This window comes from Apodemus sylvaticus, chromosome 3 (genome assembly GCF_947179515.1).
Source record: "Apodemus sylvaticus chromosome 3, mApoSyl1.1, whole genome shotgun sequence".
Taxonomy (NCBI): Eukaryota; Metazoa; Chordata; class Mammalia; order Rodentia; family Muridae; genus Apodemus; species Apodemus sylvaticus.
Window position 1 is genome coordinate 37,618,693 of NC_067474.1, and position 27,648 is coordinate 37,646,340.

Sequence of the window (27,648 nt, forward strand, 5' to 3'; positions counted from 1 at the left end):
AGAAAAAGTAGCCAGGGTGGGATTGCAAGATGGTACAACCACTTTGGAAATCAGTATGGTGGTTCCTCAGAAAACTGGGCATGTCACTTCCTGAGGACCCTGTTATACCACTCCTGGGCATATATCCAGAGGATTATTCAGCATGCAATAAGGACACATGCTCCACTATGTTCATAGAAGCCCTATTTGTAGTAGCCAGAAGCTGGAAAGAACCTAGGTGTCCTTCAACGGAGGAATGGATACAAAAAATGTGGTATATTTACACAGTGGAGTACTATTCAGCCATTAGAAACAATGAATTCATGAAATTCTTAGACAAATGGATGGAGCTGGAGAACATCATACTAAGTGAGGTAACCCAGTCTCAAAAGATCAATCATGGTATGCACTCACTGATAAGTGGATATTAGCCTAGAAACTTTGAATACCCAGGATATAATCCACAAATTAAATGATGTCCAAAAAGAATGGAGGAGTGGCCCCTGGTTCTGGAAAGACTCAGTGCAAGAGTATAGGGGAATTCCAGAACAGGGAAATGGGAAGGGGTGGATGGAAGTACAGGGGGACGGAAGAGGGCTTATGGGACTTGCGGGGAGTGGGGACCCAGAAAAGGGAAAATCATTTGAAATGTATATAAAAATATATCAATAAAAAAACATTTATTTCTCCACAATAGAAATATTTTTATAAAATAAAAAGAAAAAGAAAAAGTAGCCAGATATCCAACCTTCATTCCTTACACCATGTGCGGACACAGATACAGTTTGCTAACTATGATCCAGCAAGTTTATTCATAATACCATATTTATCAAACCCTCTATGTTGAACTTCCCATCTTCCAAAACTATAAGAAATAAACTGACTTTAATTTATAAATTGCATAAACCGGAATATTTTCATATTCCAGTCCATGGTTGAAGACAACTATGTTTGTGTGTCAAGAAACTTAAAAGGTATAATGCCTCTCTAGAAATATAAAAACACTGGCTTGTGGGAAAGAGAAATAATTCCATAATATATACAAACTAGTGGCAATGTTCCTATAGCAAGCTTAAAGACTTACAAAGATGTTGGTAAAATGAAAGAATATGATTAGTTATTCTTTGAGTTAGTCACTATGACAGTTGAAGATTGCCTTTCCTATTAAGTATTACCATAGCAAGAGCTTTTAAAACCACACTTGTAATTTTGAAATACACACGTATAAACTTACAGCCCTCTTCTTTTAGAATTTGTCAAATTGAACAAAGTTGCTTGGTTTTGCTTAATTTAGTGACATCACGGTGAGAAGCAATGGCAGAAGCAAAGGAAAGAAATAGCACCCAATAAAAGAAGGGAGATCCTCACATTTTATGTTTAGACACAATGAGTATGATGTCATGACAGCTTAAGCATCCACGCGAGACTGTGTGAACTGAGTGTATCAATAGCATTCTGGCTTTATTCACTAAGCCTGTTTTGAACACAAACATTTGTAACTGACTAAGCAGCAGTGAGGGCAGCCGTCTCTAACCTATCGTCTCCAAAGCATACTCTGCTGCACTTCTTATCCCACTAACAAGCCAGCAGTGATCTTTTGATCAGAAAACAGTCTTCAGAATCTCCTTGTCACCTAGATACACTCTGGAGTCGATTGTATTATTTATGGTTTTGTAAGGGAGAGATTCTAGTTACAGGAAGTTTGATTTCTTAGGAAATTTTCTGAATCATCTAGAATTATCAGAATTATCTAAAAAAGCATCCTCAAGTGCAGTTTTCATCTCTGAAATATGGTTAAGACCTCAATAATGATTGTCATGCAAATGAAAGCACTAAAAGGGCAGGGAAAGTCTATGTGACAGTAACAATGGGAGATAGTGCATGTTTTAAAGAATACAATTTTATCAAAAATGCTTATTTATCCATATGTTCATGAACATTGTGTGAATTCAGTATATACATACACACTGGCAAGAGCAAGGCATTCTTGACGTAAATATTATAATATTAATAGTTTTATTGACTAACGACAACTGACTCTCTGAAAAATGGAGGAATTTTATGGAAGAACTTTCTGTTGTTCTAATAGTCTCCCTCATTACAAAGAAAATCTAGTGCACAATCAAGGCCCCTCTGCTTGGAGCAGTGTGGTCGTCATGAGAGCACCTTGTCTACCGGAGCTGCACACTTGTGACCTATCCAAGAGCTCTTCAGGGTGATGAGATTTTGATTAGCTCTTTCAATTAGTGTTTATTTTCTTAAGTAGGATACTCACAACAGTTTCAAAGCTCTGAATCTCTTCTAATGACTGCCTTCACATTAAGGGGAACATACTTTTAAACTAGTCTCTTGCTGCTTTGGCCAAAAGATCAAGTATTAAAAAATTTAAATATGAAAGCTACTTTTCAATAAATGAGGCTTCACTTTAAAATAAAGGTAAAAACTTGCTGTAACTCCAGTAAGTAGATGCTGTCATTATGCATGTAGAAGCTCTGACATATTATTTATTGATTGTTTGCTTTCCCATTATTAGAAAGATGAAAACACCTAATTTTTTAGTTGCACAAACATGTGCTCTATGCACTTGTCTTCAAGCTGCCCTAGAATCTTATGTTCTCAGTTTTTTTATATATAAGTGCCCCCAAAATATTGATATTTTAAGGTAACTATTAAAATCTGTAAAGGATACTATTTAGTCAATTGAGAAATTATGAGTTACATGTTAGTTAATTCTGTTTCATTGATATAAATTTCCTTTGGCTTATCAATAGTAAAGTATTTTTTAAGCCTATAAATTTACAAGGTAGAAAAGTAATGTGGAATGAAAACATGCAAATAAGTTCAAAATGTTTTAGCAAACCCTCTCTCCTCTCTTTATTACAGGAGAATTACAAATATAAAAAACAATGATAGATGGTAGACTAGACAGATAGATAAATAGATAGATGATACATAGATAGATAGATAGATAGATGGATGGATGGATGGATGGATGGATGGATAGATTAGATAGATAGATAGATAGATAGATAGATAGATAGATAGATAGATAGATAGATAGATAGATAGAAAGATAGATAGATGATATAATAGCAAAGTATGCTGAAATGTTAACCTGGAATGGGGTGCATGCCTAAAGTCCCAGATCCTCAGGAAGCCGAGTCAGGATGATTCCTTTAGCACAGGAGTTTGAAGCCAGCTATCGGCATAATAATATTGTGTGCCAACATAAAAATGAAAGCAGGGTAAGGTGGAATATGAGGAAAAAAGAATCATATATTGCTTTAGGGTGTTTGTATTTTCTTCCCATTTTTATAGGCTTGAATTTATTAAAAAAATTAAAGTTGAAGAGAAACCAATGTATTGATCTTACCACCTCCTCCAGCTTTTGCAAATCATTTATTATTTATTGACAGAGGTGTATCTTATGATTGAGTGGTCAGAACACAGAAAATTCTATAGGGGCCAAAAAGTCTAGAGGAACCTGCTGAGGGCCATGGGAATATTTCCTTTGCTCTGAAATCATTCTTTATCCAGCCATGAGCTTGTGTTTCAAAAGACGAATGCTCCATCTTGAGCCCTTAATGGCAAGAATTTCTGACAAGCAATCTCTCTTCTTAAGGGAGAAAGTATTCTAGTCTTAGAGTCACCATAGAATATGTCTGATTGTGGCACTAATATATAGACAAATGGCTAAGACTAAACAACTCTTAAATGCTCGACTGTAAGTGGGACATTGATACCACATGGCTCTATGGCTCAGGGAACATAGGAGGGGAAGCGGTGGAAAGGGTGGAATATTGACAAAAAGTGTGTTTCAAGCCTAGCCTAGCATTGCACTCTTGAATTCACATCAGCTAAGTGCCTGCACAAAGCCTGACAAAGACTGGGTCCTTCAACATCCTGACATAGAAGATGGAAGGATTCTGGAGGCTTCCCCCGTCTCCCTGAGGTTAACAGTCTCTGCAGCAGAGTAAAACATTGTTCTAGTGGCATAGATACAGGTAAGATTCCTGTAAGCAACCATACTGAACTTCATTGTATCACCAAAAAGGACAGCATGAAAATAAGAGAGGGACTAGTTGGAAAAAAAAAAAGATTGGTAGAGAGGAGATGGCAATAGGTTTTGTCTGCTGACCTCCACACATAAATGCCTTGGCAATAGACCTACATTTATTTATATCCTATGTATACATACATGCATGGTGATAATTTCTTCAATAAAGAAAATTGTTAACATCTAAGCCTAGCAGAAATATGTGATTTTAATTACAAATTCAAGATTGAATCATATGTGTACTGTAATGGTGAATTTTATGTGTTCATTTGTCTGGCCCGTAAAGCTCATGTACGGAGGAGACAAATATTTTGAATGTTTCTGCAAGGAAATTTTGGATAATCTTTAAACTAAAATTGTTTTGTCATTACATATGTATGTCATTGCATGTGAGCACACATACCATGACATTTGTGGAGGTTCTAAAATAAAACTGTAAAGTTGGTTCTCTCAACCTTTATTTGGGTTGCAAGGAATAAGCTCAGGTCACCAGGCTTGGTCAGTACGCACTTCTATCTGCTTGAACACTCTTTTCAGCCCTAATCTTTACATTTATATCAGTTTATACTTGATAAAGTGGATTAACCCCCCATGATGTGAGGCTTTCAGATATTTAGTTGAATGCTTAAATGGAATGAGGATGCCCTCCTCATAGCCAAAGTGTCAAAAAGATCCCCTTCAGTCTTCATCTATAACATGGGGGATTCCTCATCCACTGTTCAGTTACATCACATAGGGAATGCACAGATTCAAGAATGCCCATTGAAAGTAAGGGAGTTATTATAGAATTTTCAACATTTTTTAATTCCAATAGTATTCCTAATTTATTTCAGTATTAATTGAGTCAAATTATGCTAAGATTCAAGGGTTCACTAGTTAGGAAAGATACCATTCCCTAAATTGTATTCCCTGTTCTTCTGGAAATGTAATTAGACTTACATGAATGGAAAAATCATGGAGAGGAGCATATTGGGAAGCTATGCTATAAGGTAAAAGAGAGTGAGTACTCGTGATGTGAAGGATTCTGGGAGAAGCAGGTTCTTGGCAGCCTCATATCCCAGCCACCTGCTGCAACTTCGCTGTATAATCCTGTCCCCTTGAGTATAAATACAGGATGTAAGTATGATGAAATATTTTTTCTACAAAACATCTCTACTTTGATTAGTTACTGAACATTTGGCTTTGAGCTCAACAAAGTAAGTATTGTTTTCAGAATATTCTGGTGGGTCTGTCTGAATCAGAAGAGTTTTAGAACAAAGAGAAACACCAAAAATATACGTGCTTGGTCATCCTCAAGACAAGTGGCAGTCACATTATACTTTCTGTGTTGGAGTATTCTCCTACGAACCGTAGGCAGCCTCCAGGTACCATGAGGAGTCCCAGGCTAAGAACTCACCAAAATAGGTCAGCCTCAGTCATACATCTGCAAAAAAAGTAATAATTTTTCCTACCAATAGGCTGGTATACAAAAGAACTCTGCCCTTAAACAAGACCATCCCAGAAAACAACTTGACTGTACCCTTTTGAGACCTGGGCAGAAGTTCCCAGCAAGCCATAAGTGGGATACTAATCTTTAGAAACTGTGAGATAGTAAATTCATGTTCTGTTAATCCAGTCCTTCTCGACCTTCCTAATGCTACAGTTCCTCATGTTTTGTTAAGCCCCAACCATAAACCTATTTTTGCTGCTATTTCATAACTGTAACTTTGCTACTGTTATGAATTATAATGTAAATATCTATGCTTTCAGTTGGCCTTTTGGGGCTTATGACCCACGAGCTAAGAAGTGCTGTGTTAAGTGGTTAATATTTTAGTGACTAATTTTATAGAAATAGAAAAGTAATACAAGACTTAGTAAGGTTTTCCTCAGGGAGGGATATTTATATTTATTGCAGAGGAGTATGTTAGATTTAACTAGAAAAAAAGGACTATGAATATGGGGGAGACTGCTCTACAAGGTTAAGTTATAATCTTTGAAAAGCTTGTTTCTACTGTAATCATGGAAAATAGTAGACACATAGACAGACAATGTGGTAAAGAACAGGGGAAATGCATTCTCTCACTGAGGCCTGACTAGGCAGTCCTCTGCTATGTATGTTTGGGGGCTCATATCAGCTGGTGTATGCTGCCTGGTTGGTGGCTCAGTGTCTGAGAGATCTTTCTCAGAGTCCCGGCTAGTTGAGACTGTGAGAGAAGACACACCTAACCCTCAAGAAACTTGAGGTCCAGGGCTAATATCCAATATATATAAAGAACTCAAGAAGTTAGACTCCAGAAAACCGAACAACCCTATTAAAAAATGGGGTACAGAGTTAAACAAAGAATTCTCACCTGAAGAACTTCGGATGGCGGAGAAGCATCTTAAAAAATGCTCAACTTCATTAGTCATTAGGGAAATGCAAATCAAAACAACCCTAAGATTTCATCTTACACCAGTCAGAATGGCTAAGATTAAAAATTCAGGAGACAGCAGGTGTTGGAGAGGGTGCGGAGAAAGAGGAACACTCCTCCACTGCTGGTGGGGTTGCAAATTGGTACAACCACTCTGGAAAGCAGTCTGGCGGTTCCTCCGAAAACTGGGCACCTCACTTCCAGAAGATCCTGCTATACCACTCCTGGGCATATACCCAGAGGATTCCCCACCATGTAATAAGGATACATGCTCTACTATGTTCATAGCAGCCCTATTTATAATTGCCAGATGCTGGAAAGAACCCAGGTATCCCTCAACAGAAGAGTGGATACAAAAAATGTGGTATATCTACACAATGGAGTACTATTCAGCCATTAGAAACAATGAATTCATGAAATTCTTAGGCAAATGGATGGAGCTAGAGAACATCATACTAAGTGAGGTAACCCAGACTCAAAAGGTGAATCATGGTATGCACTCACTAATAAGTGGTTATTAACCTAGAAAGCTGGAATACCCAAAACATAATCCACACATCAAATGAGATACAAGAAGAAAGCAGGAGTGGTCCCTGGTTCTGGAAAGACTCAGTGAAACAGTATTTGGCAAAACCAGAACGGGGAACTGGGAAGGGGTGGGAGGGAGGACAGGGGAAGAGAAGGGGGTTACGGGACTTTCGGGGAGTGGGGGGGGCTAGAAAAGGGGAAATCATTTGAAATGTAAATAAATTATATCGAATAAAAAAAAAAAAAAAAAAAAAAGAAACTTGAGGTCCTCTTGGAAATGGGGAAGAAAGTATGGAATGGGGAGTGGCCGGGGGTGGACTGAGAGGGGTTAGTGGCAGGTCTATAAAGGAAGATTTAAGAATTAAGAAAAGAACAGGGGAAATATAATAGAAAATGGAGAGAAAGGAGTGAATGGTATGGATGGGGGAGGATTTTAAAAAATTTCCCAAAAGTTCCAGGAATATCTCCACAGTCTCAAGGACCTCGGTCTCAGCTCTGCTGCTCAAAGAAGAATTACCCTAATCTTCCCAGACCCTCACCTAACATGTATGTGTATCTATCTTACTGGGACCCAACACTTTGGAAGTGTTACTTTGTTTAGTCACTGTCCTGAATTAGTCTTTCAAAACAGTTGGCAACCAGCAAGTCAGGGAAAGTCCTGGCACTGCTTGAGAACAGAGGAGGAAAGAGAAGACATTCCCCACCTATCTGGGAATACAGTGCACAGGAGTGAGGAAGCTAACAGACACTCATTTTGACTTTTCTAATTTTGCTGCAGGAACAAGTCCTATTTATGGGATATGATCAATTTTCCAAACGTACACAAAAATTTTAAAGTGTTCATAATTTATGCTTTCTGGGTAGTTTAAAGGAAAAAAATTTAAGTATTTTTTGTAGCTATACTTACATCATATGTAAAGAGATGTTTCTTGAATACCATAAAGCAACTCTTTCATATTCTCAGACTTTCTTCTCCTTTTTTTTTACTGAATATAATCTTCATTTATATTTCAAATGCTAAAACCTTTTCAGGTTTCCCCCCTCCCCGAAAACTCCCAACCCCTCCTCCCAATTCCTGCCTCCAAGTATATGCCCCTCCACTCAACCCATTCCCACCTCCCCCCCTCGATTTCCCTTTGTTGGGGCATCTATTGAGCCTTCACAGGACCAAGGTCCTCTCCTCCTACTGATGCCCAGGTATGGCAGTCTCTGGGTGGTCTTCCTTTCAGTCTCTGTTCCACACTTTGTGTCCATTATTGCTCCTGTGAGCATTTTGGTCCCTTTCTCAGAGGAACCAAAGCACCCCCACTTTAGTCCTCATTCTTCTTGAGCTTCCTGTGGTCTGTGAATTGTCACTTGTTTATTTTGAGATTTTGGGCTAAAATCCACTTATCAGTGAGTGTGTGTTCTTTTGTGATTATGTTACCTCGCTCAGGATGACACTTTCTAGTTCCATCAATTTGCCTATGAATTTCAAGAATTCATTGTTTTTAATAGCTGAATGACTTTCTCCTTCTTGAATGCCAAAGTATAGTCTTTCTTAATATTTGTATCCTATTAAGAAATCCAAGGGGTTCCTCAGAAAACTGGGCATGACCCTTCTTGAGGACCCTGTTATATCACTCCTGGGCATATATCTAGAGGACTCTTCAGCATGCAATAAGGACACATGCTCCACTATGTTCATAGCAGCCCTATTTGTAGTAGCCAGAAGCTGGAAAGAACCTAGGTGTCCTTCAATGGAGGAATGGATACAAAAAAATGTGGTATATTTACACAGTGGAGTACTATTCAGCACTTAGAAACAATGAATTCATGAAATTCTTAGACAAATGGATGGAGCTGGAGAACATCATACTAAGTGAGGTAACCCAGTCTCAAAAGATCAATCATGGTATGCACTCACTGATAAGTGGATATTAGCCTAGAAACTTTGAATACCCAAGACATAATCCACAAATTAAATGATGTCCAAAAAGAATGGAGGGGTGGCCCCTGGTTCTGGAAAGACTCAGTGCAAGAGTATAGGGGAATTCCAGAACAGGGTAGTGAGAAGGGGTAGATGGAGGAACAGGGGGAGGGAAGAGGGCTTATGGGACTTGCAGGGAGTGGGGACCCAGAAAAGGGGAAATCATTTGAAATGTAAATAAAAAAATATATCAAGAAAAAAGAGAAAAAAGAGAGAGAGAGAGAAAAAGAAATCCAAGGGACTAGAAAGGTGGCTCAGTGGTTAAGAGCCCTTGCTGATCTTACAGAGGACCAAAGTTCATTTCCTGGCATCCATATCAGGTGGCTCACAACTGCCTATAACTTTAGCTCCAAATAATCTAGAATTCCCTTTTGGTATTCATGGGTACCTGCATGTATATATACAAAAATGCACATATGCATGTGCATCATGCACACATACAGAGAAATATACACAAACAGACAAACACACACACACACACACACACAGAGAGAGAGAGAGAGAGAGAGAGAGAGAGAGAGAGAGAGAGAGAGTTTTCTAAGAAAAAAATATCCATGCCAAATTTGAAGATAAATGAACCACTGAAGGAACACAAAGAAAAGAAGGGCTCCTCCCCCATTCTCTATTGCCTACTAAAGAAAGTTTCATCCCTAAGCACTTCAAAGGTAAATGGTAAAGTACAATACAAATTACATAAGTTATGGTTCACTGGATTCAGAAATTCTGCATTATATAGAAATATAATCAATCTTTCAGGGATTCAGACACATCACAGCAGGAAGTTCTTTTGACCTTTCATGGAGAGGCAAGCAAGACGAGGTACTGAACTGCATATTTCAATAGGGTTTTTTTGGATTATAAATAGTTATCTTTTCAGAGTTACTGTCGAAAAATGGAGCCTCTCTGTTCAATAATTCTTTCTGTTTCACATTGAAAATAAAGACCATGGTTTACTATTTGAATAAAAACTTTATCTCTTCTCCATTTAAATATTTTTCTGTCAAAAACCTTTCTTTCAAGAAAGGTAGAGAATACATAAGCAGATTGCCTGGTAAAGTCACATGAGATATATGAAAAACATTCCCTCTGCAAGCCTGAAGTAGCTCCTTGTTGGTCAGCAGACTATAATACAGACAGAAACAACCTATAGTGAAAAATGATTGAAGAATGGTTTAGGCACAAAGTATGTCTGGTGTTATTAGAAGTCCCACACTAGCTGCTATAAATATATATAAATATTTAAGATATAAATATGTAAGAGAAAAAGTTATCAGTTGAGAAAGGCTAATAGAAGCAATGTGACATTTCAGGCTGGGATCAGTATGGTGCTTTAGACCACCTCTATATAGGTATGTCTTCAAATCAGTATATTTCTGGGACCGTCCACCTAAAGATTCACTTCTCAATTCACTAAATTTATCACACTCGTCAGTCTGCTTCTGAGAATACACAATCCTTAGAAATCACCAGTTATAAGCTAAGCAGTGTGAATTGAAATGTCCAGACCACTTCACTGTGATTTGGAACATGTACTTACTGATCAGCACTGGAGGAGCTCCTGAACTCAGAAAGAACTTACTTGTCATGAACGTGGACCAAGGGTGTCACTTGAAGAGTACAACTGTGGGCATAAAAGTTGTGTCCAACTTGATGATGACGCCTTTGTATTTAGGTGTTCTGTCAGCTATTCTGAGGACATTTCCCCCCCAGAATGACTTTATGCCCTGGTGGATTCTTAGTTAATTGAAAGCAGATATATGAGACTTTTGTGAACAGAGTAAAGGGGGAAGCAATAGACATGAGGTTTGATTATCAATCAGTGGCTGAGGAAGTTTGGTTAGTCATTTAGAAGAAACTTCTCCCCTGTATCCAAAGACAGAGATGAGAAACAGAGGTCACTTTAAACGTCCCACCTCACAGTAGGTTCAAATGGTGGTTTTAATTCATTACATCTGGATAGCTTGAGACAGTTTTGTGCTAGGGGCAAAGAGAGGATTAATATACACGTCAGTAAATAAGTACTTTAACTTCGCAGCACATAACTGAATGCAGATTGATGGTTTGTCCAATAGCCTGTGGTAATGGTTATGATTATGAGGAACTTTGCATTTTTGGTGGTGGTGGAGTAATACATTTTGCAAAATCCTAAAACCTGGAACTCCATCCATTAACTATTAAGATCACATATCTAGGCTTCAAATAAACCAAAAAGAACAGTTTCCAGACATTTTCTTTTAATAATGACATTGAGAAATTAGCTAGCACTGTATTTATATAATGAACCAGAATTAAAATGGTAAAAGTCAAATTATAATGCCGAATCACTGCCTTTGTTTTCCAAGGGAGAAGAAATAACTCTTCACAGATTTGAAAATAGTGATTCACATAAAATTAATATTGGCATTCTTTACTCTATTTAGCTGACACTGAAGATTATAATTAAAGAACCTCAAAAAATGCATAATAGATGCATTTAAGAATTAAGGGGGGGAACTTTTCTGTGAGATCTCTCTCAGTAACAAAAAAAGAAAAATATGAAGGTCTAATCTTGCTTTTGATGATAACTATAGCCACGGCTATTTCAGTACTAATACATAAGCATTTGCAACTGTTTGGGATATATCGTAACAGCTCACAAACTTATATTTACTCTTCTCTACAGATGATGCAAAGAATTCACAAGAATGTCTGTCTTCCCCTGTGTGCTACAATAGCCTTTTCTATTTCTGCTCCTACTTCCCTGGATTATTTTTGCATAATATGAGTCAAAGGCAGGACCCTAAGGGAATATATCATCTCAGCTGATGGACCATGTAAGGTGAGGATCTCAAAGCCTATATAGGTGTCTTCACAGCTAGATCCAGGTCTTAGTCCTTTTACACTGAGGGAGGTAAAAAAAAAATTATTGGGTTTTGATTATTCTAAACCTTAGAAGAGGCTAAATGTGTTAGAAAGTTTATCTTTAGCAGTGATTTGAACACATCACTGAGAATTCTTTGTCTTGCAATCTAGGTCTCTGCCATTGATGTCTTGGCTTTACTTGATGCTGGATAAGGTATTAATACCAATATCATATATTAGTTTTAAAAGATATTTTTAAATATAATATCTTAAAGAATGCTGTATATTTTATTGTATTAATCAATATCAATATAGTAGGGAAACTTTTTAGGCACCTCATTGACTTATTTAATCTGATAGTATCCATGCTCATACAAGATTACTTTCAAAATTACCCAACCTAACAAAATTCTTCATGATTCAGAAGAGGGTAAGTTCTTTAACAACATTAAGTTACAGCATTATTGAAATAAAATGATTCAGGTTATCAAAAGAATCAAGGGAAAATCTAAAGAATGTTTAACAGAACACAAAATCAGAGGCAACTGCTCATAAAGCCATTTGAAATGCAAACTAGAATTGTTGCTGGGGACTATAATAAGAGGGGAACAGAAATGAAACTTACAGATGTAGAAAATTCAATGTGTGCCTTACAACCAATCTAAATTCAGTGTGCCACAACCTGTAAACATAAGCAATAGATTTCTTTCTTTCTTTTTTTTTTTAATGACCTAGAAGGTATCTAACAGGCAATCCTTGGGGAACTAACACTTCTGAACTAATTAATCACCAGATGTCACCTCTCCTCCACTACAATGAATATGAAAAAGGAGTTATTGGGCAATAAAAGAAAAGAATAAAAAATTAAAAAGTGTTGATACACTGCTGTTGTGGAGCAAACCATTCTACAAACAACATTTACAAGTCTTCCCCCAAAAGTTTTTATGCTAAACACCAGCAAATATTTCGATAGCAAACTATTTCATCATGTTTTATTTCCTTAGCTCTTTGAAAGGGGCATGCCCTAAAGGGAAGACAATTAAGATTTAAAAAACAACAACAACAAAAAAAAAAAAAAACCAAAAAAAAAGTGTGCTTAATGAGATAAACAGCCGGGAAGGAGCTTGCCATACAAGTTTCAGGACTTAATACTGGATCTCAAGCATGCATACAAAAAACCTTGTGCAGTTGACTACAGCAGAAATCCCAGCATGAGAAGGGACAAGAGAGTTCCTGGGCCCTGCTATCCAACAAATCTAGCAGACTCAGTCAACTAACAATTACCCAGATTATAACCAAGGAATATTTGCTTCAGTTCTGTCTTTCCAGATCCCAGGTATGAAATGAAAAGTTTATATTGCCTAACTTAGACAGAGTCTTCCATCTTTATCATCTATAGGATGCCTTTTGTACTTTTATATTTTATATTGTGCATCTTGTCAATATTTTGGTATCATTTAAGAACTATGGTTTGAGATCGGCACTTACATTTGGTATTTGAAAACTTGACACTACTAAAGTATGTATGGATTCTTACATTGCTTATTCTCTTAGATGCTATAAAAATGAACAAGGAAATCTTTATGAGACCAAGTAATGCATAGGAATTTGGGGGCTAATTATCAGAGAAGATTCCTCCTACAGCAATTGGAAGCAAATACAGAGACCCACAGCCAGATATTATGCAGAGAATGAGAGACTTCTAAACACTCAGTCCCAAATTGGACATTTCCATCAAATCCCTCCATTCAGAGCTCAAGAAACCCTTTTGAAGTGGAAGCAGAAAGAGTGTAAGAGCTAGAAGGGATAGAGGACACTAAGAAAACCAGGCCATCTGAATAAACTAAGCAACGCTCATATGAACTTACGGAAGCAGCATATTGAAGGCCTGCACAGGTCTATACCAGGTCCTCTGTGTATACAGAATGACATACAGTTTAGTGTCTTTATGGAATTTTGGAGTGTGCAAATGGGAGAGCTTCTGATTCTAATGCCTTCCCTTGATTTCCTTTCCGTATGTTGATTTGTTTAGTCCAACTCCGATGTGATTTTTTTATTTTATCTTATTATATTTTCATTTTATTTTATTTATTTTATTATTATGACTTAGGAGCCTGTTTGTTTTCTAATGAGAGACTAATAGGGAGTAAATTTGGTAAATTTGGGAGGGCAGGTAAGTAGGAGAAAACAAAAATGAAAACAGGAGAAAAAAAGTGGGAGATGAGCAGAGATATTCTTGGACCTCTGCTGTTGCAAACGCAATGTAAGCATCCTCTTAAGACAGCATCTGGAGCTGTGAGGCAGGAGAGTGTGGATAGGTGGGGGAGTACCCTCATACAGGCAAAGGAGAGGGGAGAGGGCAGAGGTGGGATGAGGAGTTGATGAAGGGATAACCAGGAAATAAGATATCATTTGAGATGTAAATGAATGGGATGATGAGTTAAAAAGAAAATGACAGCAACAAGGTCCTTTGCTGTTACTTGGGCTTCTCTCAGTGACTGCAGAATTTTAAAACTGATTTAACAAATGGAAAAGATTCAAAAGTTATAAAAATGTTGCAGAAGTTGCAAAATCAGAATGCAACTGTTTCAGTATGAGCAACTATATGAGAAATACAGTAAAGTGAGTGTATTGGGTACAAAACTCTTCAGACACTGGCCAACAGAGAAACTGGAGGCAAAGTCATAAACGAATGAATAGATAAATTCATACCCACAATGAATTTTCATTCATCTGTAAAGAAAAAAGAAACTATACCATTTGTAGGAAAATGAATGGAACAGGAGATGACTATGCTAATAAAAAAGCAAGCCTCAGAAGAACAAATACCACACCTTTCTCATGTGCAAAATCTAAATTAACAGAATTAACTGTGTGTGTGCATGTGCATGTGCATGTATGTGTGTGCATGTAAGTGGAAGGGGTGGAAGACAGACTACTTGGGAACAGAAAAGCAGAAGAAAGGATATTAGTTCATGAGTGGGTAATAGAAATATGTGGTGAGTATGTGGCACGTTGAAAAAGTCATAATGAAACAAATTACGTGATCTTTGGTGTGATCATTAAAAGTAGCAAAAATTAGGGCCAGAGAGATAGTGTAGTACTCATGAAGAGGACCAGAGTTCAGTTCCCAACTCACTTCACGGGATTTACACCTATTTGTAATGCCACCCAATAGGTATCTGAATCCTCTCTTCTGGATTCTGAGAATACCTATATTTAGGAACATTGACGCATGCATAGACATAAATATGATTAAAATATAAACAAATAAATATCCTTTTTAGTTTTTTATTGATTCTTTCTGAATTTTGCATCATGTACCCAATTACATTTACTTCTATCTTTTATATCAGCCCTCAGCCCTTGAAATCTCCTCTGAAAAGTAAAACAAAAATAACAATAAAATACAAATAAAAATATAAATTAAAATTAAAATTAAAAAAGCATCCTTCCAAGAGAGATGTGATGTGTCATGGTGTGTCAAACAACATACCCTTCTGAGGAAACAGCTTTCCTTACAAATATTAAATGAAATGAGACATTGGTCTGATTTGAGACCTCTGGCTTCTGCTACACTATCAATACTCGGCTCCTCTCAGATAAACTATTGTTGCCCTGTGTCATGAAGGTTGTGAAGCTTTGAATACGTGGCATCAGTCTCTTGTGTGCTCTAGCAGTTTATAAATAGGGTAGATGTTGGAGGAAGCCAACTCAGAGTCCTGGATCTGGGTGTGGCTAGAAGTAGAGCTGGTCAGAACATCTACTGTCCTGTGTCTGCTCACCTAGACTGGCTCAATCACGTTGCTCAGACCAGAGACAGGTCTAGCTCAGCAAGGTGCTCAGAAATCAATATGACCTAAGGTAACAATCTAAACCAGGAACATACTCATGGGCCTTGGTGGTAACACAGGCATTGGACATCAACACAGAGCATGGCTGAAGTAGGACCAGGTACCCAGACATGGTTCACTGCAGTAGCATAGGCCTCTATGTCACCATGGCTTCATTGGTATCATGGCCTTCAGACAACTACGTGGTCTCAGGTGGCAGCCCATACCACTGCCATATGCATGGCCTTTGGTGGTACCTTGAGCCACAGATATTGAAAAAGACCCCAGATACAGCAGGACCACAGAACCAGTAATAGTTTGCAGCAGCAACCTGGGCCAGGATGACGCCATGGCCTCAGGGGGCAACACAAGCCACACAGATCAGAACAGCCATCCCCTCCCAGCATCTGTATACCCTGCCCCCCAGACATCAACATGATCTCAGGCATCAGCCCAGACCACTGATGCAGTAGGACCACAGACCCAGACAGTCCTTGGCAGCAGTCTGGACACCATGATCCCAGGTAGTTACATAGGCTCCTTATATCTGCTTATACCTCATGACCATCATCATATCTCCCTTTCCTACTTTTTCCACTGTACAAGAACTACTCAGCATCATTTCTCCTCCCATCTCTCTATCACATATTCCCTCATTAGAGAGGCACCCTGAAGGCCCAAGATAGGTTTTTGGGTGTCTCTCTCTTCTGCCCTCCACAGGAATATGAGGCAGTGGACCAAATAAACATCTTAATATAATAAAATTCAAATACAAAGACAAATAAACAAAAAACAAGAACATTCAAATAAGTAGAATACAAGGCATAAGTTTACGGCCTAACAGTTTCATGCATCGGATGACATATGTTTTCTTTGTAAAGGTAAAACTAATTAACACTCCTGGGGCAAGTGAAATGGCTCAGCGATTAAGATTACTTAAGGCTTTTGCAGAAGATTTGGGTTTGACTCACAATACCAACATGGCGGCTCAGAAATAGTCTATAACTTCGTTCCAGGTGACCACACAGCTCCATCCCCTTAAAGTTCATCCTTCAATCATTGTGTTATCCCAGCCCCCAAAGCCAGCATGAATTCTCTACCAACTACAGCCAGCTAAGCAGGTACAGTAACTGCAGATCTTTACCTCTCCCTCTTCCTATTCAAATCACCACAAATGCATTGAGGTGAGATTTTCTTTAGATGACTGTTATGACCACTTGGTTTATGATATCATTAGATCCAGTATTTCTGTTTACTTTTTGTCTGGATGACCTGTCTGTTGACTAAAATGGGATATTGAAATTTCCCATTATCAGTATGTGATCTACATTATAGTTGTATTTCTTTCATGAATACCCTGTGGTATTTATAAAATGTGGATGACCCTGTAATTGTGACATAGATGTTAAAAACTGCAATGCTATCTTGATGGATTTTTCCTTAGATGGGTATGTAGTTTCATTCTCTGTCTCTTCTGAATAGTTTTGGTTTGAAGTCTATTTTGCCATATATTAAGATTTCTAAACCAGCTTCCTTATTAGGTCCATTTCCTTGGAATGTATTTTTCCACCCTTTCACTCTGCAATGGTGTGTATCCTTGATAGTAAGGTTTCTTGTATACAGTCGAAAGATGATGGATATTGTTTATTCACCCATTCTGTTAGTTTATGTCTTTGTATTAGGGAATTGACATGATTGATGTTGAGAGTTATCAATGAATGGTGTTTGTTGATTCTGGTTATTTTGTTCTTGTGCTGTGTGGTGGCTTGAATAGGAGTGGCCCCAATTGACTCATGTGTTGAAAGGCTTAGCCCATAGGGAGTGGCACTATTATGAGGTGTGACCTTGCTGGAGAAAGTGTATCACTGTGGGGATGAGTTTGGGGGTCTCTTATGCTCAAGCTATGCCCAGTGTGGCACAATCTCCTTCTGCTTCATGCAGATTGATGCACAAAACTCAGCCCCTTCTCTAGCGGCATGTCTGCCTGTACACCTACATGTCTCCTGCCATGACAAGCATGAACTAAAGCTCTGAAGTTGCAAGCTAGCCCCAATTAAATCTTTTCCTTTAAAAGACTTGCAGAGATTATGGTGTCTCTTTATAGTAACAGAAATCTAAGACAACAGTAGAATACACAACTTTTTCAGCTTCTCATAGAACTTTCTCCAAAATTGACTGCATTCTTGGACAGAAAACAAGCTTCAACAGATACAAGAAAATGGATATAACACCCTGTATACTATCTGACCACCAAAGATTCAAATTTGATATCAACAACAGAAAGCATACAAATTCATGAAAACTGAACAAACTACTGAATGAAAAATGGGTCAAGACACAAATTAAATATTTCCTAGAGTAAATGAAAATGAATACACAATATATCAAAACTTATGAGACACAATAAAGGCAGTTCTAAAGGCAAGTTAATATCACAAAACACCACCTTAAAATACTGGATAAATCTCATAGTAGAGGGCTAATACCTGCAATATATAAAGAATTGAAAAAAATTAGATAACAAGAAAACAAATAACTCAATTAAAATGGAGTACATACCTCAATAGAGAATTCTCACTAGAGAAAACCCAGATGGCTGAGAAACACTTAGAGAAATGTTCAACAGTTAGCCATCGGGGAGACACAAATCAAAATCACTTTGAGATCTCATCTTATACCTCTCAGAATGACTAAGATCAATAACACAAGTGTCAGCTCATGGTGGTAAGGATGGGGAATAAGGAAAGCACTCACCCATTGCTGCTGTGAGTGCAAAAACTTGTACAACCACTGTGACAAATCATTGTGGTGCTTTCTAAGAATGATGAGAATCAATTGACCTCAAGATCCATCTATACTATCCTTGGGCATAGGTACAAATGACACTTCCTCCTACCACAAATACACTTGCTCAGCCATGCTCATTTTTTCTTTATTCATAATAGCCAGAGATTGGAAACAATACAGATGTCCCTTACAAGAAGAATAAGTAAAGAAGATATAGTGCATTTACAAGATGGAGTATTACTCAGCTGTTAAAGAAAAGGAAATAGGGGGCGGCGGCCGCAGCAGCGGCGGCAGCAGCGGCAGCAGTGGCTGCTCCAGCTGAAGGGCCATCAGCAGTGGAACCAAGGCGTCACAGGGACCAGTTAGGCCCTGCGCCCACGACCACTGACCTTCGCTGACCAGCCGGACAGCAAGCAGCTGCAGTTGTGCGGCGCCTTTCCTGCACGGAGGCCACTTCAGAACTCGGCCTCCCACCAGTCAGGAGAGGAGGATCCATCTTGGTTCCGTACTCCAGGAATCGGACAGACTGAGGTACACAAACATAATCCGAGGCCAACACCGCAGTGGTCTGAGCCCGACAGGCGTTGGCCTGCACCCAGGCTCTGGGAGGGTCGGGGGGCCATCGGGGTGCCAACCCAACCAGGAGGTTTTTTGCCCAGGCCTGCGAGCGCGCCGCCGCCATTTTGCCTGCAGGACGACAGAGAGCTCAGGCGGGCAGACCTGTAACAGGCATAGCCTAAGGCTAACAAAGTGGGGGTCCAGGCCCCAAAAGGCACAGGACTGACCCCAAGAACTGGGCGGCTTGGTGGGCCATCTGTGAGTCAACCCGCCCAGGTGATTGTTAGCAAAGCAGACTCTCCCGGCGCTTTCAGGGAGCGCGGGCGCACACGCCCGCCATCCTAGTCACCTGGCAAACCCAATTAACAGTCAAAGCCGTAGGGGAACTTTGCTCGGACCTTGGCCTCCCAGGCTTTTGCCTGGACTCAGGGACTGGGCGGCCAGGCTAACCTTGTGTGCGATAGCCCGGTTGGCAGATCGGCTGCCCAGCGGAGTGAGCGGAACTCAGGGGAGGTCACAGTAGCATACACCGTCGGCACTCCCTGGGAGTGCACACGGGCTCCATCTGCTCCACAGACACAATCTGGGGCAAGGCCTCAGGCAGAAGCCCTTAGCTCTACTCTCTCCGCTTCCGGATCCAGATCAGTCTGGGCGGCAGCATTACATCTCCAAGTCCTGCAAGTGGCTAGCTGGGCTTCCGGGCGGCCAGCTGGGAGAAGTCAGTGTGCTCCAGTGAATCCAGCGGGCCCCAGCGGGAGCCTTCGGGTGCCTGCTTTGGGATCTGAACAGCCTGGGCAGCAGCACACTGTCTACAAGCAGTGCAGGAGGTAAGCTGTGCACCAGAGGCCAACTGGGAAGGGGCAGCTTGCACTGGTGAGTCCAGCACTGACAAGATAAACTAACACCAGTGAGATCTAGATGGCAAAAGGCAAACGCAGGAACGTCACTAACAGAAATCAAGGCAATATGGCAACATCTGAACCCAATTCTCCTCTACCAACATGTCCTGGATACCCCATCACACCAGTAAAACAAGATTTAGATTTAAAATCACTGGTCATGATGCTGGTACAGGAACACATGAAGGTCATACATAAAGAAATTCAGGAGACAATGGATCAAAAGGTAGAAGCCCTTGCAAGGGAAACACAAAAATCATTGAAAGAAATCCAGGAGAATACAAAAGCCAACAAGGAGGAAATGCAAAAAACACTTAAAGAAATACAGGAGAACTTTGCTCAACAGGCTGAGGTCATGAAAGACGAAACACAAAAATCTCTTAAAGAAATACAGGAGAACTTTGGTCAACAGGCTGAGCTCATGAAAGAGAAAACACAAAAATCTCTTAAAGAATTACAGGAAAACACAAACATGCAAGTGAAGGAGCTAAGCAAAACCATCCAGGATCTAAAATCAGAAGTAGAAACAACTAAGAAAACTCAAAGGGAGACAACTTTGGAGATAGAAAGCCTTGGGAAGAAATCAGGGGACAGAGATACAAATATCAACAACAGAATACAAGAGATAGAAGAAAGAATCTCAGATGCTGAAGATTCCATAGAAACCATGGACTCAACAGTTAAAGAAAATGCAAAATGCAAAAAGCTTGTAACCCAAAATATCCAGGAAATCCAGGACACAATGAGAAGACCAAACCTAAGGATTATAGGCATAGAGGAGAGTGAAGATTTACAACTTAAAGGGCCAGCAAATATCTTCAATAAAATTATGGAAGAAAACTTCCCTAACCTAAAGAGAGAGATGCCCATGAATATACAAGAAGCCTACAGAACTCCAAACAGACTGGACCAGAACAGAAATACTTCCCGTCACATAATAATCAAAACACCAAATGTTCTAAACAAAGAAAGAATATTAAAGGCAGTAAGAGAAAAAGGCCAAGTAACATATAAAGGAAGACCTATCAGAATCACAGCAGACTTTTCACCTGAGACTATGAAGGCTAGAAGGTCCTGGGCAGATCTCATGCAGACTCTAAGAGAACACAAATGCCAACCAAAACTACTATATCCAGCAAAACTCTCAATCACCATAGATGGAGAAACTAAGATATTTCATGACAAAACCAAGTTTACCCAATATCTATCCACAAACCCGGCCCTAAAAAGGATAATAGGAGGACAACACCAATACAAGGAGGGAAACTTCACCCTGGAAAAAGCAAGATAGTAACCTTTCATCAAACCCAAAAGAAGTTAAGCATTCAAATTTAAAAAATAACGTCAAAAATGATAGGAAGTAACAATCACTATTCCTTAATATCTCTTAACATCAATGGACTTAATGCCCCAATAAAAAGACACAGACTAACTGAATGGATACGTAAACAGGACCCTACATTTTGCTGCTTACAGGAAACACACCTCAGGGTCAAAGACAAACACTACCTTAGAGTAAAAGGCTGGAAGACAATTTTACAAGCAAATGGTCTCAGGAAACAAGCTGGAGTAGCCATTTTAATATCAGATAAAATTGACTTTCAACCCAAAGTCATCAAAAGAGACCCCGAGGGACACTTCTTGCTGGTCAAAGGAAAAATACAAAAAGAAGAACTGACAATCCTGAACATCTATGCCCCAAATGTAAGGGCACCCTCTTTTGTAAAAGAAACTTTATTAAAACTAAAAGCACACATTGCACCTAACACAATAATTGTGGGTGACTTCAACACTGCACTTTCCTCAATGGACCGATCAGGAAAACAGAAACTAAACAGGGACACAATGAAACTAATTGAAGCTTTGGACCAATTAGATTTAACAGATATATATAGAACATTCTATCCTAAAACAAAAGAATATACCTTTTTCTCAGCACCTCATGGTACCTTCTCCAAAATCGACCATATAATTGGTCACAAGACAGACCTCAACAAATATAAGAAGATCGAACTAATCCCATGCCTCCTATCTGATCACTATGGAGTAAAAGTGGTCTTCAATAGCAACAGAAACAACAGAAAGCCCACATACACGTGGAAACTGAACAATATTCTACTCAATGATACCTTGGTCAAGGAAGAAATAAAGAAAGAAATTAAAGACTTTTTAGAACACAATGAAAATGAAAACACAACATACCCAAATCTATGGGACACAATGAAAGCAGTGCTAAGAGGAAAACTCATAGCCCTGAGTGCCTCCAAAAAGAAAATGGAGAGAGCATACATTACCAGCTTAATGACACACCTGAAAGCCCTGGAACAAAAAGAAGCTATTTCCCCAGGAGGAGTAGAAGGCAGGAAATCATCAAACTCAGGGCCGAAATCAATCAAGTAGAAACAAAGAGAACCATACAAAAAATCAACAATACCAGGAGCTGGTTCTTTGAGAAAATCAACAAGATAGATAAACCCTTAGCCAGAATGACCAAAGGGCACAGAGAAAGTATCCAAATTAACAAACTTAGAAATGAAAAGGGAGATATAACAACGGAAACTGAGGAAATCCAAAAAATCATCAGATCCTACTACAAGAGCCTATACTCAACACAACTGGAGAATCTGGAGGAAATGGACAATTTCCTTGACAGATACCAAATACCAAAATTAAATCAGGACCAACTAGACCATCTAAACAGTCCCATAATGCCTAAAGAAATAGAAGGAGTCATAGAAAGTCTTCCAACCAAAAAAAGCACAGGACCAGATGGCTTCAGTGCAGAATTCTACCAGACCTTCAAAGAAGAGTTAACACCAATACTCTTCAAACTATTCCACAAAATAGAAACAGAAGGAACACTACCCAATTCCTTCTACGAAGCCACAATTACGCTGATACCAAAGCCACACAAAGATCCAACAAAGAAAGAGAACTTCAGACCAATTTCCCTTATGAACATCGATGCAAAAATACTCAATAAAATTCTTGCCAACCGAATCCAAGAACACATCAAAACGATCATCCACCATGATCAAGTAGGCTTTATCCCAGGAATGCAGGGTTGGTTCAATATACGGAAATCCATCAATACAATCCACTACATAAACAAACTCAAAGAACAAAACCACATGGTCATTTCATTGGATGCTGAAAAAGCATTTGACAAAATTCAGCATCCCTTCATGCTTAAAGTCTTGGAGAGAACAGGAATTCAAGGCCCATACCTAAACATAGTAAAAGCAATATACAGCAAACCGGTAGCCAGCATCAAACTAAATGGAGAGAAACTTGAAGCAATCCCACTGAAATCAGGGACCAGACAAGGCTGCCCCCTTTCTCCTTATCTTTTCAATATTGTACTTGAGGTACTAGCTCGGGCAATTCGACAACATAAGGAGGTCAAAGGGATACAAATTGGAAAGGAAGAAGTCAAACTATCATTATTTGCAGATGACATGATCGTCTACCTAAGTGACCCAAAGAACTCCACTAGAGAGCTCCTACAGCTGATAAACAACTTCAGCAAAGTGGCAGGTTATAAAGTCAACTCAAGCAAATCAGTGGCCTTCCTATACTCAAAGGATAAGCAGGCTGAGAAAGAAATTAGGGAAATGACCCCCTTCACAATAGCCACAAACAGTATAAAGTATCTTGGGGTGACTCTTACCAAACATGTGAAAGATCTGTATGACAAGAACTTCAAGACTCTGAAGAAGGAAATGGAAGAAGACCTCAAAAAATGGGAAAACCTCCCATGCTCATGGATCGGCAGAATCAATATAGTTAAAATGGCCATTTTGCCTAAAGCACTATACAGATTCAATGCAATACCCATCAAAATCCCAACTCAATTCTTCACAGAGCTAGAAAGAGCAATTATCAAATTCATCTGGAACAACAAAAAACCCAGGATAGCTAAAACTATTCTCAGCAACAAAAGGAAATCTGGGGGAATCAGTATCCCTGACCTCAAGCAATACTACAGAGCAATAGTGTTAAAAACTGCATGGTATTGGTACAGTGACAGACAGGAGGATCAATGGAACAGGATTGAAGATCCAGAAATGAACCCACACACCTATGGCCACTTGATCCTCGACAAAGAGGCTGAAAACATCCAATGGAAAAAAGATAGCCTTTTCAACAAATGGTGCTGGTTCAACTGGAGGTCAGCATGCAGAAGAATGCGAATTGATCCATCCTTGTCTCCTTGTACTAAGCTCAAATCCAAATGGATCAAGGACCTCCACATAAAGCCAGACACTCTGAAGCTAATAGAAAAAAAACTGGGGAAGACCCTTGAGGACATCGGTACAGGGAGAAAGTTTCTGAACAGAACACCAATAGCGTATGCTCTAAGAGCAAGAATTGACAAATGGGACCTCATAAAATTACAAAGTTTCTGTAAGGCAAAGGACACCATCAAGAGGACAAATCGGCAACCAACAAATTGGGAAAAGATCTTCACCAATCCTACATCAGATAGAGGGCTAATATCCAATATATATAAAGAACTCAAGAAGTTAGACTCCAGAAAACCAAACAACCCTATTAAAAAATGGGGTACAGAGTTAAACAAAGAATTCTCACCTGAAGAACTTCGGATGGCGGAGAAGCATCTTAAAAAATGCTCAACTTCATTAGTCATTAGGGAAATGCAAATCAAAACAACCCTAAGATTTCATCTTACACCAGTCAGAATGGCTAAGATTAAAAATTCAGGAGACAGCAGGTGTTGGAGAGGGTGTGGAGAAAGAGGAACACTCCTCCACTGCTGGTGGGGTTGCAAATTGGTACAACCACTCTGGAAATCAGTCTGGCGGTTCCTCCGAAAACTGGGCACCTTACTTCCAGAAGATCCTGCTATACCACTCCTGGGCATATACCCAGAAGACTCCCCACCATGTAATAAGGATACATGTTCTACTATGTTCATAGCAGCCCTATTTGTAATTGCCAGATGCTGGAAAGAACCCAGGTATCCCTCAACAGAAGAGTGGATGCAAAAAATGTGGTATATCTACACAATGGAGTACTATTCAGCCATTAGAAACAATGAATTCATGAAATTCTTAGGCAAATGGATGGAGCTAGAGAATATCATACTAAGTGAGGTAACCCAGACTCAAAAGGTGAATCATGGTATGCACTCACTAATAAGTGGATATTAACCTAGAAAACTGGAATACCCAAAACATAATCCACACATCAAATGAGGTACAAGAAGAAAGGAGGAGTGGCCCCTGGTTCTGGAAAGACTCAGTGAAACAGTATTCAGCAAAACCAGAACGGGGAAGTGGGAAGGGGTGGGTGGGAGGACAGGGGAAGAGAAGGGGGCTTGCGGGACTTTCGGGGAGTGGGGGGGCTAGAAAAGGGGAAATCATTTGAAATGTAAATAAATTATATCGAATAATAAAAAAAAAAAAAAAAAAAAGAAAAGGAAATAATGAAAATCACAGGAAATTGGATGGACATAGAAAGCATCATGCTGAATGAAGTAACCCAGACCCATAAAGACAAACCTTACATGTATTTGTTCATATGTAGATATCAGCTGTTAAGTCAATGATAATAAAGCTACAGTCAATACAACCACAAAGGTTGGGTGTAGAGTAAGGGTCAAAAGTTTTGTGGGTGGGCTGATATCCCTATCGCTCCACTGGGTTCCTGCCTGGCCACAGGCGATGGCCTCTTCACATTCCTCTTCACATTCCATATCCCCAATGCTGTGAGTCAAAGCTAAGGACATCCCACTAGTTCTTGGGCATCTCCCTTATCGCTGGTCGTCATCTCTTCCTGGAGATGCTCCCCACCTCCCCACCCCTGTCACTTACAGATTTCCATTCATTCTCATGGCCATTTGGCCATCCCTCTTGTCCCTCATCACATCTGATCCTTAAACCCCTATTTCCCTCCCCACTCCCCACCCGCTCTCTCACCCAGTCCCCTCCCTCTATCTGCCTCTTATGACTATTTTATTCTTCTAAATGAGATTCAAGCATTCTCGCTTGGGACTTCCTTCTTGTTTTTCTTCTTTGGGTCTGTGGTGTATGGAATGGATACCCTGTATTTCATGGCTAATATCCACTTGTCAGTGAATACATACACTGCCTACAGGATGTACAAGGATAAAGATGGAGCAAGATGGAGGGAATGGCCAACCAAGGACTGGCCCAACATCTCATGGGAGAGACACATTTCATGGGAGAGAGCCAACCCCTGATACTATTAATGATACTCTACTACGCTTGCAGATAGGAGCCTAGCACCACTCTCCTGAGAGGTCTCATCCAGCAATAGATGGAAACAGATGCAGAAACCTACACCTGAATATCAGGAGGATCTCCAGGTGACTTGAGGAAGAGTTGGACATAGGATTAAACACACTGGAAGGTCAAGGACACCACAAGAAAACCTAGAGAGTAAGCTAACCTAGGCCTATGAGGGCTCATAGAGACAGGACCACCAACTAAAGAGCATGCAATGGCTAGACCTAGACCCCCTACACATCTGCAGCAGATATGCACTTGGACTTCATATGGATGCACCAACAATCTATCTCTGACTTTGTTGTTTGCCATTGGATCCACTCGCCCTAGCTGGACTGCCTGGTCAGGCTTCAATGGGAGAGGATGCATTTACTCTTGCTTCAATTTGATGTTCCAGAGCAGGTTGGTACTCTAGGGGTCTTCACTTCACTAAAGAGAAGGGAACAAGGTAATGGGATGAGGGACTGCAATCTAGATGTAAAGCAAATAAATAAATTAATATTTATTATATATGTAATAAATAAATAATTATAAATTAATAAATATAATATATATATATGATGTGAAAAATAATTTAGTTTTGAGATGCCCCGACATACCCATATCTCTAGCCAAAACCCCCTGTTCCACCAGAGGCCATGCCAGGAGCCAGAACCCCAAGTAAAACACACACGCACACACGCACGCACGCACGCACGCGCGTGCGCGCACACACACACACACACACCACCCATTCACCCATGGACTTCCCTCACTCATCGTCTTCCCAGCATCTCTAATGGTCCCTCTTCTCCTCCTCACCACATAGGGAACCATAACCCCAGCAGAAGGCTTTTGCTCCACCAGAGGTCATGCTTGCCACTAGAATCACAGCTCTTACTGAGGACCCCCTGCTGGACTGGAGGTCATGCCCCAGGTGCCAGAACACCAGCCTCCAAATCAGGTGAAGACTCTTTACTCAACCACAGACCCCCCAGCCAGAAGACCAAAGAGGAAACAAAAACTAAGGAAGAAAACACCCATCCAACAAAGAAAGCCAAATTCAGAAATCAGCACTTAAACCTATAATTACTCCTAAAACAGAAACCTAGGGGCCAATGTAGTAGTCTTATTGAAAGTCATTATGTGAAGAATGAAGTAAAGGCTACCCAGAGACTGCCCTACCTGGGGATTCATCTTATAAACAGTCAACAAACCCTGACACTACTATGGACTACAAGAAGTGTATAACAAAAGGAGTATGCCATGGTTGTCTCCGAAGGGGCCCTGCCAGAGCCTTACAAATACAAAGGCAGATGCTATCAACCAAGTATTGGACTGGGCATGGGGTCCCCAATGGAGGAACTGGAGGATGGTCCAGAGGAGCTAAAGGGGTTTACAGCCCCATGGGAAGAACAATGATTTCGGCCACCCAGATGTCCCAAGACTCCCAGGGACTGAACCACCAACCAAGGGACACACATGGTTCCAGCCAAAAATGTGGCAGAGGAAGGCCTTGTTGGGCATTAGTGGGAGGAATGGTCCTTGGTCAGATA